We start from the raw sequence: 18,703 nt of genomic DNA, 5'->3' as shown, positions 1-18,703 counted from the left end.
TGACAAAATAAGATATATAAGATAAGATAAGATATACTAAAATATTCTGATCCATATACTGATCCATATTCAGATGTTTTTTTTCTGTGTTTTCAGATTTTCATGTGACCTGGATATGGTTTCATGAGATTCACAGCTTTAGATACATGTATGTATGAGTATGTGTGTGTGTGCGTGTGTGTGTGTGTGTGTGTGTGTGTGTGTATGGGGGGCTTCGGCATGTCAATAATGTCAGATTTTCCAGTGATGGAGGCTTTGCACCGTTCCTCCAGTTGTGTTTATACGCTCCTCTCGTCTCTCTGCCAGCATCACTCTCAGCTCATCCCCATCTCTCTGTCATTCCCCATACATCTCCTCGACTCCATACATTCACTCTACAGTACTGTATATCCACCGGTGGAGTTCAGCTCGCCGCCATTAATTCAACTCGGCTTCATTAAACCTGACCACTGGAGAATAAGAGTCCGCTTTCTGGCCCAGAACCGCGCTGTGTGTGAGGAAGACTGAATTAGTGTTTGCATTTATGTGAGGATTGAGGAAATAATTCATGTGGATACAGTAGGAATGTGTGTGTGAGTGTGTGTTTGGCTCTTGGCAGCTCATTACAGCTCAGCAGGTAATTGGCCAGACAGGTCGCCCCAAGGAACCCTGGGAACAGAGCTGGGGGGCAGGAAATGAGCAGTGACCGCAGCAGACCACTCCAGTGTGTGTGTATGTGTGTGTGTGTGTGTGTTTCATGACCGCACTGGTAATCGTATGGTTAGCGTTCAGTGACTCGAGCATGGCCGCCGCAGTGACCGCTTACAGCTCTGTGATTACACTCATCATACTTAAGTGTTAAGACACACACACTTACTATTCAGCCGGGGTATAAAGGCCTTTTCCCAACAATTGTTTAACCCTTGTGTGCTGCTGGGGGTGTTTTCATCCACTCTGGGGGGATTTTGAGGCTTAATTTGTCCACAACGTTCTCTGCTTTAGCAAATGGAATGATTTTGGTAGTGATGTGAGACGTTGCAATGGGTAGCACTGTTGCCTCACAGTAAGAAGGTCACTGGTTCGAGTCCCGGCTCGACCAGTTGGCATTTCTGTGTGGAGTTTGCATGTTCTCCCCATGGGTTTCCTCCGGGTGCTTCGGTTTCCCCCAAACTCCAAAGACATGTGCTGTAGGTGAATTGGGTAAACTACATTTTCTGTAAAGTGCTTGTGTGAATGAGTGTATGATTTTTTCCCAGTACTGGGTTGCAGCTGGAAGGGGATCCACTGTGTAAAACATATACTAGATAAGTTGGCTATTCATTCCACTGTGGCAACCCTGATAAATAAGGGACTAAGCCGAAGGCAAATTAATTAATAAAAGTGGTCTTTTAATATTGAATAGATGAGCTGTGAGGAGAATAATGTCATATCACTGTACAGATATTAAACACATTTCACTGATTGTTTAGTTTAATGGAAGTTACCATCATATTTCATGCATTTGGGAAAAGGTGGCTAACAAAGGCTCTGCAATTCTGTGATTGTAGAATTTAGCAAATGTTTACAAGCAAATGCAGCTAAATTCAGAGGAGTTTTGTTTATTGCAGTATTTGCCACATATTTTAGATGCATCTTAAATGTGTCATATGTGACAATATGTGGCTTTTATTGTCCCATATGATTTAGAGTGAAAATACTGAGGATTAAAACAGCTCTGTTATACTCAGCTGCTTAAAAACGCAGTATGGTGCACTTATATGAACACAAACAATAATGCTTTCAGATCAATATAGCAGACTACTTGCATAAATACAAATAATTAGCTGGCTCTATATATCCCAAAATATCTATATTAATCTATATTATATCACAGTTTAAACCTTACAACCTTTAAGCTGTCTTTTGTAGTGAGGTTTTGTTTTATTATTTGGGAAAAGGTTAGTTAGTTAGTTGGTTAGTTAGTTAGTTAGTTAGTTAGTTAGTTAGTTAGTTAGTTAGTTAGTTAGTTAGTTAGTTTAGTTAGTTAGTTATATGGCCTTAGTTTGAAGAATTTAAATCCAAATAAATTGAGTTCACATTTTCCTTCTCACCACCTCTTTTATTTCTGTCAAAGTGCAAAAATGAAGTTATTCTGTGATTTTACAGCAATCTAAATGGTTGTTTCTGTGCAAACCCAAAACACAAACAGGTATTAGTGTTTTAAAACATTCAGGGGTCACCTGTTTATAGAATTTTATGAGAGATTTGAAGAGCTTTCTCTTTTGAACGCATAGTATTTTGTTAGAGTTATTGTTGCGCGCCATCTGTTTCGCGCATGCGCACATCGTCTGGCGTTCATTCGGGTTGTTTGCAGTCAGGCTGTGGAGGTGATACAACCGTCAGGTGTAAGTAAAGTTAATGCCTAAATTGTAGATTTTCCCCTCAGTTTTGTCTATACAGTATATTTAAATAGATATCAACTGGTATTTTCGACTTTAAGCGGGAAACTCGGGGTTTCGGGTTACTTTGATCACGCAATGTAAGTTTTGAAAGCAGTGGTCAAAACAACGCTGCGTTTTTGAGGTAAGTTAACGTTGATTCTATATTCGCACATTCGTTCAGTCACAACTTGTGACACGCTCCTTGTTTATTTATTTATTTATTTATTAGCTTGTTTATTAAAGTTGTTTACCACACTACTTCAGGCACGTAGTCAACCTGATATAATTGGTTCTTTATTTTTCAAAATGTAGACCTTTTTAATGAAATTTAGTGACTTTTTACGCACTAATCGTCGCTAGATTAACGTTAGCTTGTTGGATGGTCATCATAACGACACTTTTTGATGTACAAAAATATTTCCTAAAGATTTAAAATAAAAAAAAACTAATATGTGCTTTTTATTACATTGTATGTCATTAGAAAAAAAAAGAAATCTGTTTTAATTTAAAAACTGTACCCTATTGTCATTTATTAGGCAAATAACAAACTGGCCAGCACATTTAACTTTCCTCAGAATTTGAGCTTCATGATTTATATAGCCTCTCTTGTAAAAAAAAATCATTTGAATATTCATGGATAACAACAACAGCCATAATAGTTTTGAAATTAATTGTAATATTAGCCGCTTCTGGTGGTTCACACCTCTTTATTAATTATTTAAAAGTAAGGTCCAAGATTTAGAATAAAAGGTACTTGTAAAATGTTTTCTCTATTTAAAACAATACAGTTGTGAAAGATGACTTCAGTGATTGTTTTCTTGCACATCTGGATGTTGTACTCATAAAAAATTGTTTGCATTGGACAAAACTGTATAACTGAAGTCACACTGATGTGACAGTCAACAGATGATTCTGCTTGGTCTTAAAGCCTTTTTCAATGTCTTATTTTAACAATTCATGATGGTGTAGCAGTCAAAAAAAGGGCAAATAAGCTCATGTCTGTGACAAATTCTGGACCTTTGTCACTGAGGGGCCTTTGTCACCTGAACCCGCTACGAGCCTGTCCTTTGAATATTCGGTCTGAAATCGTAATTAAGTATAACTTCAAAGCAACACGTACCGTTCTATATAATGCACAGGGAATAATGATAGTGAGTGTCTGCTAAGTATTTAAAAATTGCGAAGAATACTTTTATAAAATTATATTATTATGGAGTAAGTCAGAACATGCAAATATAAAACCAACTTTACCCCAATCGCTGTTGTTTGCTCGCCGAACAACCTGAATATGTGTAACGGTAAACCTAAAATGTTGTCAGACGTGATGGAGTGCATCAATGTAAAGTCACATCACTAAACTGATTATCTTGATGTACTTGTTAAACTTGAACATCTCATGATGAAAGTGCTCGAGGGTCGTTCACAACTGACAGCGATTCATAGCGACAAAAACACCGGAAGACATCCGTTATCACACAACAGCTGACGATTCAAGTCGACGTGAACGACAGCGACTGTTAACGGTACGACAAAGTTGAGCTAACTTTACTCAAAGCTAATAAACGGTGATGAGGTCTGGCAACTGCAAATGGGATTTCACATGATCTGCTGTCTCATGCTGTTGCAGACTGGAATAGTTGAGTAGGAGCACTTTAAATTGAGGTAAAGTTGGTTTTATATTCGTACATTCTGACTTCTTAATAATATTATTTCAGAAAAGTCTCCTTTACAATTTTTAAACAGGGAAATCTAGTATGGAAGCATATGAGTAGCATAATTCAATTCAAAATGTAATATGCAAAATGGCAATGCAATATGTTAAATGGCAATGTATTTCTGTATTTGAATTTGCATTTTCCAAGACATATAAGCAATGTTTGGTGCAGAATGAAAATGTAAATTAAATTACATTGTTTGCATTTCTCATTTCAAACACTGTTTTAATATGTAAATTGTATCCACATTTTAAAGCTTTATAAGTAGCAAAATTAAATTGAAAATGCTATACACAAACTTAATTTGATGTGAATAAAGTACAAGCAGAAACTGTAGCAAAATGATCATTTAAATGTTATTTGTCCTAAATGCATTTACGCTCGCGTCTAGGAAACGCAGGATTACATTTTCAGCATAACAGCATGGGATGTGTGTAGCAAAATTAATTTTGAAATGTAAAATGCAAAACGATAATGCAATATGTAAAAGGCAGTGTATTTCTGTATTTCAGTTAGCATTTTCCAAGACATATGTGCAATGTTTGCAGCAGAATGAAAATGAAAAATAAAAAAAAACATAATGCATTTTCATTTAACACATCGCGACGAATGAAAGCCAATTTGAAATTGAAAATGCATTCTGGCCTGGCCACGCCCACAGACGGCCACCGTTGCTGCAAGGCGGGTTTTAGGTTATGTCGTCACAGCTGCCGCGAGGACTATTAAGGACATTTGGCAGCATAAACATGGCGAAGTCTGTTCCTCAGCGGCTTCGTGAAGCTGCACGAGCCCTCGAGCTTGAACTGGGAAATACTTTAGAAAACCAATCACCTCCTAGCTCAGTAAAGTTGGCCTTAGGTTTGATATTCGCGCACGCAGTTTTAGGGATCATCTGCGATTTACATCAACAGAACCAAAACGCACAGTAACGCAAAGCAGAAAAAATTGAGGAGATTCCAATAAATGGTTAGAGGCCAGACTGATTTAATACAGGTAGCAAAGCTACTATACCTCTAACTATATGGTACATACAATGCAGAAATAGGCAATAGCTCTCGTCATAAGCATACAGTACACATCAGCTAAAGCCCCTTTAGGTTCTGTCAATGTTATTTGCAGATGATCCCTAAAACTGCGTGCGCGAATATCAAACCTTAAGCCAAGTTTACTGAGCTAGGAGGTGATTGGTTTTCTAAACTATTTCCCAGTTCAAGCTCGAGGGCTCGTGCAGCTTCACGAAGCCGCTGAGGAACAGACTTCGCCATGTTTATGCTGCCAAATGTCCCTAATAGTCCTCGCGGCAGCTGTGACGACATAACCTAAAACCCGCCTTGCAGCAACGGTGGCCGTCTGTGGGCGTGGCCAGGCCAGAATGCATTTTCAATTTCAAATTGGCTTTCATTCGTCGCGATGTGTTAAATGAAAATGCATTATGTTTTTTTCATTTTCATTCTGCTGCAAACATTGCACATATGTCTTGGAAAATGCTAATTGAAATGCAGAAATACACTGCCTTTTACATACTGCATTATCGTTTTGCGTATTACATTTCAAAATTAATTTTGCTACACACATCCCATGCTGTTATGCTGAAAATGTAATCCTGCGTTTCCTAGACGCGAGCGTAAATGCATTTAGGACAAATAACATTTAAATTATCATTTTGCTACAGTTTCTGCTTGTACTTTATTCACATCAAATTAAGTTTGTGTATAGCATTTTCAATTTAATTTTGCTACTTATAAAGCTTTAAAATGTGGATACAATTTACATATTAAAACAGTGTTTGAAATGAGAAATGCAAACAATGTAATTTAATTTACATTTTCATTCTGCACCAAACATTGCTCATATGTATTGGAAAATGCAAATTCAAATACAGAAATACATTGCCATTTAACATATTGCATTGCCATTTTGCATATTACATTTTGAATTGAATTATGCTACTCGTATGCTTCCATAATCTAGGCCTGTCACAATAATAAATACATCGACTTATCACACAACACATGTCCTCAATAATTTTTGGACATGCAATATATCGCCCATACATAAAAACCAATTATAACCATGTTTTAGCTGATTTTGCAGCCTCTATCTATACTAGAGGTGTCAGTATGGGTAAAACACTGTAGTATTTACTATAAATTACTATAGTATATTTTTATATAGGTGCTGAATGAAAATAGATAGTTTTTTTTTCTATGGTTGTTTTTACGTTGCACTTTTTTGTTAACTTTTATTATTATTTATTTATTTATTTAGGATATTTACGTTTTCACATTCTGATTCCAAGCCTAATTATTATTTATTTAAGTTATAAAACTATACCTCAATGTACTTTAAGGGGTAAAAAGTTCAGCTAAAAATGAAGATTTGCTGTTTATTTACTAACCCTCAAGCTGTCCAAGATGTGTTGAGGTAAAGTTGGTTTTATATTTTTACATTCGTTCATTTTTGAACAGTGACTTGAACTTGTGACACCGCTCTCATATTCTTTACCATGCTACTTTGAATATTCGGTCTAAAATCGCACTATTTGCACATTTAATTGACTGAGTGTGAACATTGTTGTACTTTGATGGTCAATGGCTGCTAACATGATTTCCCAATTTATAATTAGCAAAGAAGACTTTTCTGAAATTAATTTATTAGCTTAAAGAGAATGTGTGAATATAAAACTTTATTAACCAAATTAATTGATTTGTGTTGGGACAGCATGAAGGAACTGTGTGAAATCCAGCATTTCTTAAAGTGTATATGGTTTTATTGCACAGTTTACTATATATAAACATAGTAAATCATATGCTTTAGTTTTATGATAATTGAATTAATTAAATTCCTCATTATTCTAATGGAAAATTCTCAATCTTCATACAATTACAGTTGTACAAATTAAATAATATTTTTGTTATCGATTACATAAGTTAGAACAATATCTTTTGCTATTATATTTATTAGTTTATTTTATTTTTAGTATTACAGTAATATTTCTTATACTTTGGTCTTTCTTATAACTTTGTTTTTATGAAGCATACTGACATAATTTCGATATGTACTGTAGATTTGTCTCCTATTTTTGGCAAATATTATTTGGATACACAACAGCTGCGTCCCAAATCGCATACTTATGCACTATTCTACGCCATTTTGTAGTATAAATAGTGTAAGTAGTGCGTTCACACTGAAAACACTAAAAATAATAAGAGCACTACAATTACCTGTATGATGCACTCATTCAGCCACTAAAATGAAGTGTGTAATGATGGACACTTCACGCACTCAACGACCGCAGGTTTGCTTACGTAGCGGAAGGGGCGGAGCTATCGGACGCACATGTTGAATAACTTTATTTATTTTGGATGGTGAAAGCAAAATTCTCCTACGAGAGTGATTATAGCACCTTCTGATGGTGAATGCGGCAATACTTACGGCAGGTTTTATTTGATAGTTTGGTCATTTATTTCAATGATTTGGCAACCGTCAAACGTCATCAGGGAAACGGTTTGAATTTCCGCTTAGTAAAAAAACATTAGGCTGCCATTTGGGACAACACTACATACATATACTTTCCTGTTGAGTGTGTAAGTGCATAAGTACATAGTGCATGAGTGCATAGTGTATAGTGTGCCATTTGGGACGCAGCTAACCTCTTCTTCAAGCTATAAATGTTGATAAAGCATCACAGATTCTAGTTTCTCACTACAGAACTTGGCCTGAATTGCCTTTTTCAAATTAATTTTTATTTTTATCAATTACTTCAATTACAACAAGATTTTGTTTTAAGAATTGTTGTTATTTTTGATCATTTATATTTTTATTAGTATTACACTAATATTTCTTATACTTATGCTCTCACTTAAGATCCTGTCTTAAGATGTAGCTTTCTTGAAGCATAGTAACAATTTCAATGTGTACTGTAGCTTTAATTTTTTAAGTAATATTTATTTTAATTAATATTTAAATACACAACCTCTTATTCAACCCATAAACTTTGATAAAGCATCACGTATACTGGTTTCTCACTACAGAAGGCACCTGAATTGCCTTTCCTCAAATTAAATCATACTTTTTTATCATTTACATTAATTATAATGAGATTTTTTTTCTTATTATTTTCATTCATTATATTAGTTTTAGAATTAAAGCAACATTTTTTATACTTAACTCTTATTTAAGATCCTTTCTTAAGATTTAACGTTCGTGCAGTAAGCATAGTAACATAATTTCGTTTATGCACAGTAGTTTTATTTTTCTTTAATATTTTGGCAAGTATTATTTGGAAGCAACCTCTTCTTCAACCTATAAATATTGACAGAAGCATCATGTACAGTTTCCCGCTACAGAAGGTGACCTCAATTGTCTCTCTTCAAATCAATACTATTTTATCGATTAATTAAGACAAGTTTTTTGTTAGCATTGTTATTAATTCTTTTTATTTTATTATTACAGTAACATTTCTTATGCTTTGCTCATATTTAATATTCTTTCTTAAGATGTAACTTTCATGAAGCATACTAAAATAATTTCCATATGCACTGTACACTGTAAAAAATAAATCCGTAAAATTTACAGTAAAAAAAGACAGCTGTGGTTGACAGTGTTTTACTGTTAGAAAATACGATACAAACCGTGAAATCAATTTCTAATTTATACAGTAAACTACCGTTTTACATTAATTTATAGATGTATTATGTCTGTATTTTGAATTACCTGCACCTACACATCTTTAGTTAAACAAATAGACACGTTAGCACAGCCATATGCAGGTGGTGATAAGAAAGTTACATAATGAACCAATGCTCACCACAAACAACTTTTTCCACAAGTGTCAGTGTATAGAAGGTGCTTAGTGTCATTCACACAGCTACTAAACACCAGTATGGTAACACGCATAAAATTAAAGTCATGAAATAAACATTGTTTATCAACATTAGATGTAGAATAAATCTCTCATGTACATAACTAATGGGGAAACAACTAAAAATATCCATATTAATGTCAACAAAAAGCATAAAAGGTTAGTGCCATGCAGGGAATTCTGGGAAAGTCAGTTTACGGTTATTCTCTGTATATATTAAAGAAACATACTGTTAACCAGGTTACGTTTTTTACTGTAGCATTTTTACAGTTTTTACTGTTGAAATCACGAACATTTTTTTACAGTGTAGTTTTACTTATTTACTGTTTTTGGCAACTAATATTTGGAAACACAACCTCTTCTTCTATCTATTAATTTTTGATAACGCATAGGCCTGTCTCGATAAAGAATTTTTGTTGTGCAATATATTGTCACAGAAATTGTTGCGCTGAGCAACATTATTGACATTTTGGGATCATTTTATGCCACTGATTATATATGATTGTATAATGGTAGGATCAGAATTTGGCATCAACAGCATGAAACAACATTTTTCTTGAGCATGAAAATGAGTCCACTGTACTCAAATGGCCTCCACAGTCACCAGTTCTCAATCCATCAGAGCACCATTGGGATGTGGTGGAACGGGATATTTGCATCATGGATGTGCAGCTGACAAATCTGAAGCAACTGCGTGATGTTATCATGTCAATATGGAGCAAAATCTAATATATCCAGTACCTTGTTGAATCTATGCCCCGAAGGATTAAGGTGATCTGAAAGCAAAAGGGGGTCCAACCCGGTACTAGTAAGGTGTACCTAATAAAGTGGCCAGTGAGTTTACATTTATAAATTAGTTTACGGGAAAAATATTGCGGTCGTCTCCATGTATTGATTGATAAGTGGATATAATGATTATTATGACAGGCCTATTCAAGCATCATATTTAGTTTCTTGCTATAGAACACAGCTTTCTTCTAATAATATCGAATAAACACATTGACACACACCACTGTAAAGTGATTCAGTAATGTGTAAACATTTAGATGTCTACCTGAGAGTTCACAACGACAAAGTATCAGAGTTCAACTACAAATTTAGTTGTTTTCTTTCTGGCTTTGAATTCAGTTTAAAGTGCTGCGAAACGCCTTCAGGCATGTGATATGAAGGTCAGGGAGGTGCGGATCTGGAAAAAAAGAAGCGCACAATAAGCCACTGTTATGAGTTGTCTTTGGTTTATTGCAGGTCATTATTAAACCGCTGGTAATTAGCTGGCCTGTTTATGTCTGGGAGAGTGACGTGTGTGTGTGTGAAGTTATGTGGCGGTGAGAGTGAGATGATAGCGCCGCTGAGAGACGGCGGACGGTGACGGCTTCACATTTAATGAAGTTGAACGGCTCTCGCCCCGGGTCATTTGACTGGGTCATTGTGCTCGTATGTTAATGTGGTTAATTAATAGGAGTGTGAGAGGAGCCGCTCTCCTGTGTGTGTATGTGTGTGGGATATATATCCTGGGGCAATGAGGTCGAGCTGTAGTTTTGGGAATGACTGGTGGTGAGTAGTTAAACTCAGGTAGAGTCTTGGTTTAAATTAATGCACTTTGTGTGTGTGTGAGTGTGTGTGTGTGTGTGTGTGTGTCTTTTTCTGCTGGTAATGAGAGTTCCAGTTTTTCCTACAGTGCATTATTATAATTCAGTGTCGAGTTTACTGGCTTGATTTTTTTGGAATACAATTTAAAGTTACAAAAAAACACTTTTAAAATGTTTTTGCATGTGTGTATTTGTTTATTTAATTAAATTTTTTTTTCAAATATTTATAAGTATTTGGCACAGCACGGTGGCACAGTGGGTAGCACGATCGCCGCCTCACAGCAAGAATGTCGCTGATTTGAACCCTGGCTGGATTAGTTGGCATTTCAGTTTGCATGTTCTCTCCGTGTTGGTGTGGTGCTCCGGTTTCCCCCACAGTCCAAAGACATGCACTATAGGTGAACTGAATATACTAAATTGTCCCTAGTGTATAAGTATATGTTAAAACAAGAATGTATGGGTGTTTCCCGGTGTTGGGTTGCGGCTGGAAGGGCATCCACTGCGTAAAACATATGCTGGATAAGTTGGTGGTTCATTCCTTTGTGGCGACCCCTGTTTAATAAAGGGACTAAGACTAAAATAAAATGAATGAATGAATAATTTAGAAATATATTTGAAGAGTTTAAATGGAAAAACATTTAAATGCCATATGAAATTTTCTTCTATAATTAGCATTTTTCTCCGACTCCGACTGTGTGTATTCTCAGCAATTTTACTTTTATAGTGACGAATAAGTCTTTTCATTGCTTTTAGAGAGAAATAACTGAACATAAACATGGGCTGAAAAAAATGCTTATTTTAGGAGAAAATTTCAGATGGCATTTAGAGGTTTTTGCTTCTGAACTTTTCATTTAATACCTGTACTGTAATTTTACTATGTAAGTTTACTGACTTACCAGCCTGATCCCATGTGGAAATGTAAGTATTTTACGTTTTGTCAGTTTAGTGGCTAATTCGTACGAATTCGTACAAGTGCAGTCATACGAAAATGTATTTTAAAAAGGAGGCGTGGCACCCAACCCCACCCCTAACCCCCAACTGTCATTGGGTGGTGAGCAAATCGTACTAAATTGTACGAATTAGATCAGACGAATAAGCCACTAAATCAAAAAGTTACGAATTGCCGTGAGATTGTGTTGGATTTACTTAGTAAACTGTAAGCTTACTTAGTCATTACTTTAAGTTTTGTTAAAATATTTTTTAGAATTAATTTAAAAATAAATGAATTCATTATTTGTATATTTTATTTTTTAGATATGTATAAAATATTCAACTATTGCTGAAAAAAGTTCAATTTTAAATGTATTTTTATTTTAATGCTTATTTTTTAAATATTAAATATTATTATTATTATTTTTTTAAGTATGGTGCTATATATTTAAAAGATTGCTTCTGTTGTCCCGATTTGTCAGTAGCTTTGGATAATGTTTTTTTCTCTACGAATGCTTAAATAATTAAAAAGAAAGAAATATTTTTAATAAATATGAAAATATACATTTTATATGTTTTAAATGTATATATTTTACTTTTTTTTAATTTACTATTTATAATTGTTGTTTTTTCCAGGGTTTTCTCCTTTAATAAATAGGACTGTAGAGAGTATTGACAGGAAAGCATGGTTAGCATATAGAGGGGAAGGATCGGCAAAGGACCAGAAGGCGGGAATTGAACTCGGGGCCGCCGTGAGCACCGGAGTGCATAAGTCGACGCACTAGCCACTTAATTTTTATTTATTTATTTATATATTTAACTTTAATTTTTTTAAATATTTAGATAATTTGTTTTCATAATATTAATTATATTTATATATTAAATATTTTTTTTCTATTTTTTTTCACTATTAAAATTGTATATTATTCATAATAACATTGCTTACAGCAATAACACTGATAATATGAGATAACTATGAGATAACTATTATCCTAATAAATAATTGTTTGAATATTGTCAGTATATTATAAGGGTACATGCAGACGTATGTGGAAGAACTTTTAAGTTTTTCAGTAATATTTCAGTGGTGTATTGTATGCCGTTACAAAATCAGCGCACTTAAGCTCTGTTTTCTTTAAAAATCAACAATCTTCACTGCCTGAATAATATATATACGATATAAAGTGGATCAGAACGTACAAAAAGCTCTACATTAAATTATATTTTTCCACACCATGTCTTTTAAATATAAACGTTTATTTTACTCCAGTCTTTTCAAAGAAGTTTCTGCGCTAGCCTGCTGCTCCTGACAGGCACATGCGTGTAAATGGCTCTTCATCTTGTTTTACCCTTGAACAACGAAATGAGTGCTGAAGTCTATTTAACTAATTATATTGTAATTACATTACAAAATCGATGCTTTAAAAGGAACTGTATAATATTCACATGAACCGTTCACCAGAAATTTATCGGTATGGGAAGAAACACTGTGCATATAACCTATTGAGCGAGAGTTCATTTATGATTTTAGTAGCTCATTTGTATTTAAAGAAAGCAAATGTGTATCGCTAAAATGTTAATGTTAGTGTAATGTTAGTATCACTAAAACAAATATTGTGGCTCTTTCCAACAGGTTTACAGGAGCTTTTCTCTGCCATCTGTCATTTAGTAGTCAACAAACAGATACTCCAGCCTCAAACTGTTGGTTCACCCAAAGTTTCTGCATCAGGCAAGTCATGGTAACCCAAGAACGAACACCGTATTTACCAGGAGACGTTACCCATTACAACTTTAAAGGCAGCAGGTAAGTGAAATACCCACACACTTACCCTATACTGCTAATTCATCAAAATTCAGATGCACTCCTCAAAACACACACACACATACACACAAAAACACACACGACCTGTCTGGAGTCTGCTAATGTAGCTAAGTGTTGTACAAAAATCCACTTTCCATGTGTCCGCCCAGATGCTTCAGGCAGAATTGGTGTACGCGCGTGTGTGGGAGACAGATGTAGAGTGACAGGTTGGGTAGATTGGCCCATGAGCAGTAGTCGCCTGTGGCACTGACATCACACACACATACAACACGCTCAGCTTGACTGTGGGCGATTGTGTGTGTCGAGTGGGAGGATTCGCCACCGCACGAAAAAAACACATAATGAAGCCTGACACTGCTGCTGGGGAGAGGGAGGAGCCTTAAGTAGAACCGCCCACTGCATGCTGAGGGGGAGGGGCTTCATTTAGAGCCACCCACTAACACACTGTTGGTGCTCTCCAATTCACCTACTTATACTACATAACAGATGAGTAATCTGTTATGTGGTATAAGATCTGGTAATCTTTGTGTAACAGATGAGTATGAAAGTTTTAGGAAATATTACTTTCTCATTTATGGACCGTTCCGCTACTTAGTTACCTGCCCTGTCAATCATTATCCACATTTTTTCATATTTAATTCTATACCATGTTGGAGAAGCAGGTTAATCAGTAAATGTATCTGAAATCTGACTGTTTGGCACTATAACGGAAAATTAGCATAGATGGTAGCAGGGTAAATATTACTTCTGTCCCAGTCTAAAGATTTCCTTAGTCGATCAGTAATCGTTCATTATTTGCTTGTTTTTTTTAAATTAATTTTATTAGGCCTGCCTGAGCAAGTATTGGGGAAACGGTTTGAGTGTAATGGCTGAGAAGAAATGTCATTTTTAACCACGATACTGGAAAAATCTGACATTGCAATATTTTGTTTTGCCACAATACATACTGCGATATGGATAACATTTCACTTGATGATTTGAATAGCTCTGTTTGGAAAAAAGGCATTAATTTAGATCGACTGAATCGACGGGCATGATCTAGTCTTTTTCCATGCATTGTATCTGCATAAAATATAACAAATTGCAAGCAAAAATAAATAAATCAGCTGTTCTTTATGGTTTTTCGGGGAATCAAACTAAAGTCAAGTACATTAATTGAACAATTGAATGTAAAATAATATGGCCATTAGGCGTGTAACGATACACTAAAGGCACGGTTCCGTTTGGTTCATGGTTTTGGAGCCACGGATCGGTTCTCGGTTACCATTGTCCCCTTACTCTTGAGTTGAACTAATTTTTGTTTAATACTTTGTTTGAATTTGCTACTTTATTGTATTCTTTTTATTATAGTAAATATTTCTCTTTTTTGTATATATTTGGGCATTATTCTGGTTTCACTTTTGTACATTAAATACTTTTATTGGCAGTTCGGTTGTCAGTGTGAAATTGTGAAATCATCACACCTTTTAAATGTTATTCCTTATGAGTAAGTTTCGTGAAACAGTTACGACAGATAGTGTGCGCTTTGTCTACGACACCAATTCCATTCCTGTACTCCACTGGAAAACCAAAATGTTTGCATACAGGCTACTTAAATGTGTCTGGGGGATCTGCAATCTCAATACTATGTGAAGCAGCCATCGTGCGTATACAGTAGTAACTGAGTGTGATCGCCCACTCAAGTCACATGATATGACATGCACTTGGAAAGTACTGACTTTAGAATATAATATTTAGAACAAAAGCTCATCATTACTAATACAATTTAATCAAATGTGATGGAATAAATTGGTTTAATTAGTTAGAGACAAGTGACGTCAACCTCAACAATAGGCAGCAGGGGGCGTGAGAGTACCGCGGTACGCCACGAGAATTTCGCGATACGTATCGAGGTTGGTGTATCGCAATATTTCGGTTCGGTTTGTAATATCGTTACACACCTCATCCTTGTATAAATAATTAAAAAAATTATATGTATTAAAATTTTTATCTTTTAGGCTTTTCTAAATAATCTAATCCTGCAATGTAGATATTGCAGATGCACACATTTTGATAATAATGCTCAAACAATATGTTGTTCACCCTATTAGAAATACTACAATAATAAGCACTGAAGTTCTATATTAAGAACTTGCACAATCATAAGGGGCCGATTACACTGAATGCACTTTTCTGTTCTGAGAGCACGAAGTGTGCCGCACAACCACTGAATAAGCTGCGTATTGTACACGAGCACTGCTGGTAATATAGTTATAATTGTAGTGTTTAATATAATTGTTATATTCAAGAGGTGGCGCGTTGGCTCAGTGGTTAGCACTGCCGCCTCACAACAAGAATGTCAATAGTTCAAGTCCAGGCTGAGCCAGTTGACATTTTAGTGTGGAGTTTTGTAAAAAAAAAAAAAAAGTTTTTGGTGTTTCCCAATACTGGGTTGCAGCTAGAATGTATCCATTGCGTAAAACATATGCCAGAATAGTTGGCGGTTCGTTCTGCTGTGGGAAACCTTCATAAATAAGAGACTAAGCTAAAGGAAAATGAATGAATGAATGATTTTCAAGATTTGCAGTCATACAGCTCCGGATAACTCCAAACAGTGACCGCCAGTCACTATTCCATCTTTAAAAGTCTCTGTATTCATCTTAACAAAACAAACACTGCTGTTGCCTCAACAGAAACCCTGCCTCTGCCTTCATTTGGTTGGAGAATGAAAAAGACACGAGCGCTGAAGCTCTTTTTTCCCCACTCCATTAAGTTGACTTGCGGGCGCACAGAGCGCAACAGCAGAAACACGAAGTGCAGCAAGCGGTTAAAACATGAAGCACGTACATTAGTAAATCATTCAAAAATGCAAATGAAATGTAAAAAAGTGTTTGATTGGTATTGAATATCGATTAGTTGAATATTAGTGGCAGCCCGATTAAATACAGTAGTGAAAATAGTTTTTTTTTTAATTCATGAGCACTGTAAATTCAGACATTTGTGACATGTACTTATGTCACAAACTGTTTTGCCTACTATAGGCTGATTTACACTTCTGCGTCAAGTGTTTTTTCTGAACGTTACCTCCATGTACAAGTAGCTCAAACTCGCTCATTCAGAGATGGGAGCTGGCAGATATGCAACAACTTTAATCATAAGGCAAATACAAAACAAAACTTTCCATCTTGACCACCTTCACGAGACTCAACTTGTAAACACTCCCTCTATCTGGCTTGCTGCTGTTCCGCGGCTCTCAGCCCTGCCCACACTTGTCAACGCTACCAAACCGACCAATCACAGAGCTTGCGCTACGTAACGTCCTAACTAGAGCACTCTTAGCAATTGCATATCAACACACTGCAGGGCTTAATTTGTGCCAGAACACGCCGGATCCCGATTCAGATCCGGCACCTCTGAAATCAGATCTGGTACCTCATTTTACCAATGCCCCTCCTCAACTGCCCTCCTCCTCCGTCCGCTGTTTACTTTCACTTTCTTGCGCGACTCCCCAACCCTCTTTACTTTCATCCGCAAAACTCCTGCCCTGCTTACTTTCGTCCATGACACCCCTCCGCCATCCACCGCAAGAACCCCCAACAACACCCCCCACCTCCCCCAACCACTTTTGTGCGCGACACCTCTCCATCTACGGGTAACAAGCCTGATCTGTTACCTTGATCTGTTCAGGTACCTCGCAATTCACAAATTAAGCACTGACACTGGCAACAGTTTAAAACACCCTTGCAACCTTTTTAGCGTCATACTAAATACCATTCTGAAAACTTTGAAAAGCAAATAGCAACAAAACATGGCATAACAGTTGCAAGTTAGTGAAACTAAACGTAGTAGTTTGTGCATCGCTTAATCCACCTGATCCAAAATGTGCCTCTGGTTCTATGCACTGTGTGGATGCAGCTTTTCTCAGATGTCCTCACTGTCCAGCACTTACTAGTCAACATAAATAAAAAAAAAGCAAGAGCAGATGAGGTAAATTAATGAAAAAGATAACAACGTACCGTAGATGCTCCACGTAGTGCCTGAAACTCGTCCCAGAGCCGGGTTTGAGGCGTCGTGTAAAAGCCCTGTCACAGCATCACTGGGAAATACACTGCAAACACACGCACAAGCACAATCCGCTGATCAGAGCACACAGACGTGGCCAATTTGCACTTCTAAGCATCTGCCTTAAACCACAGTGTGTGTGTGTGTGCATTTTAAAACACTATTTCATGAAGCAGAAAATGTACCTGTTAACCTGTTTGACACATCAAAGCGCTTGGCTAATGGCTAAACATTTACCTTCTGAAATGAGAGTTAACAGCTATCGTAGGGTCTGGATTCAGATATCAGCGGCTGGTCTGCTTTATTAGAGGCCGTACAGACAAACACGCGTATTACATGACGCATCAGGCCCTTCACAGCTGTTTAATGCTGCATTTTTATAGTTCACACCGAAATGAACACTTAACAATAGCCGTCAATTACTTGTTTACATGCCGCTCTAAATTATCTGACTTTCTTTGTTCTGCAAAACACCAAAAGGAATTATATTAAGGCTATTTTACAGGAGCGTGCAAATAAATGACTATTGAAGTTTTTAAACATCAAAAATGATGCAAAAGCAGCATAAAAAAGAGTCTTAAAAGTGATTTGTTAGATTTATGATACAGTCAGGTCATGCAATCGTTGCAGTATTTTTGCTATATAAAACTTCTATGATCATTTTTAAGTGAAGTATGGATTTTTTGTTACTTTTAAAACAGATTTTTCACATTTATTTTAATTGCTCAGAAAGCAGTCATCAGATTTCAGAATGTTGATTGAAATAAGGTAAAGGTGAATAATTTTGGGTAATAATTTAATAATTGTGAATAATTTAGAATTTTGGGTGAAATAAAACCTGCTTTTTAAGTTTGAGGTCAGTATGATTCATTTATCAAATTTAAAAGAAAAAAAATTTGTGGGGTGGTGGTTTAGGGGTTTGATAGAGTGCGCACGATGTGTCTGAAGAGTGAGGAGAGATCTGCGGGTGAGAAGGGTGCACGACTTATTTGAGGACCGGGAGTCCTGCTATAGTGATACTTTTATTGTTTGTAGCGGGAAGAAATAAAAGCGTGGATGAACATGACTCGGGAGATGGCGAAAAGATGGATTATCTGTTCTTCAATGAGAAAAGATCGTAGACATGGCATGGACAACCATGCGACTGTCACAGCCCTAATGTTTCCCTAATAGTTCGCCGGCAGAACTTTCACTGTCTCTCAGACTACAATTCTGCCACCATATGGACTACAATTTCTGCCATGCACCTCACACACACCTGTTCCGGTTTTCCCTGATGACACACAACTGAAGCTCGTCATTGATTCATTACCTGGACTATAAAGACATCTCTCATTTTCTCA

The 18,703-nt window shown here is 36.1% G+C and overlaps 1 protein-coding gene across 30 annotated transcripts in view; it reads left to right on the top strand.

The window, feature by feature from the left end:
* The window catches only part of tfap2d (transcription factor AP-2 delta (activating enhancer binding protein 2 delta)), a 223,076-nt gene that overhangs the window by 76,965 nt on the left and 127,408 nt on the right, over nt 1-18,703 (top strand). For 21 of the 30 annotated variants that reach the window (XM_087297556.1, XM_087297563.1, XM_087297549.1 and 18 more), the window contains exons 1-2: nt 2,316-2,363; nt 13,131-13,301. The gene's annotated coding sequence lies outside the window, so the exon portion shown is untranslated. Of the gene's footprint in view, nt 1-2,315; nt 2,364-13,130; nt 13,302-18,703 lie in introns of those variants that run through there. The other 9 variants (XM_087297555.1, XM_087297578.1, XM_087297573.1 and 6 more) reach the window with 1 other exon arrangement.

The sequence above is a fragment of the Danio rerio genome, chromosome 20 (genome assembly GCF_052040795.2).
Source record: "Danio rerio strain M-AB ecotype USA chromosome 20, GRCz13ab, whole genome shotgun sequence".
Classification (NCBI taxonomy): Eukaryota; Metazoa; Chordata; class Actinopteri; order Cypriniformes; family Danionidae; genus Danio; species Danio rerio.
Note: the sequence above shows the minus strand (reverse complement) of the source record. Positions and strands in the feature narration are given on the sequence as shown.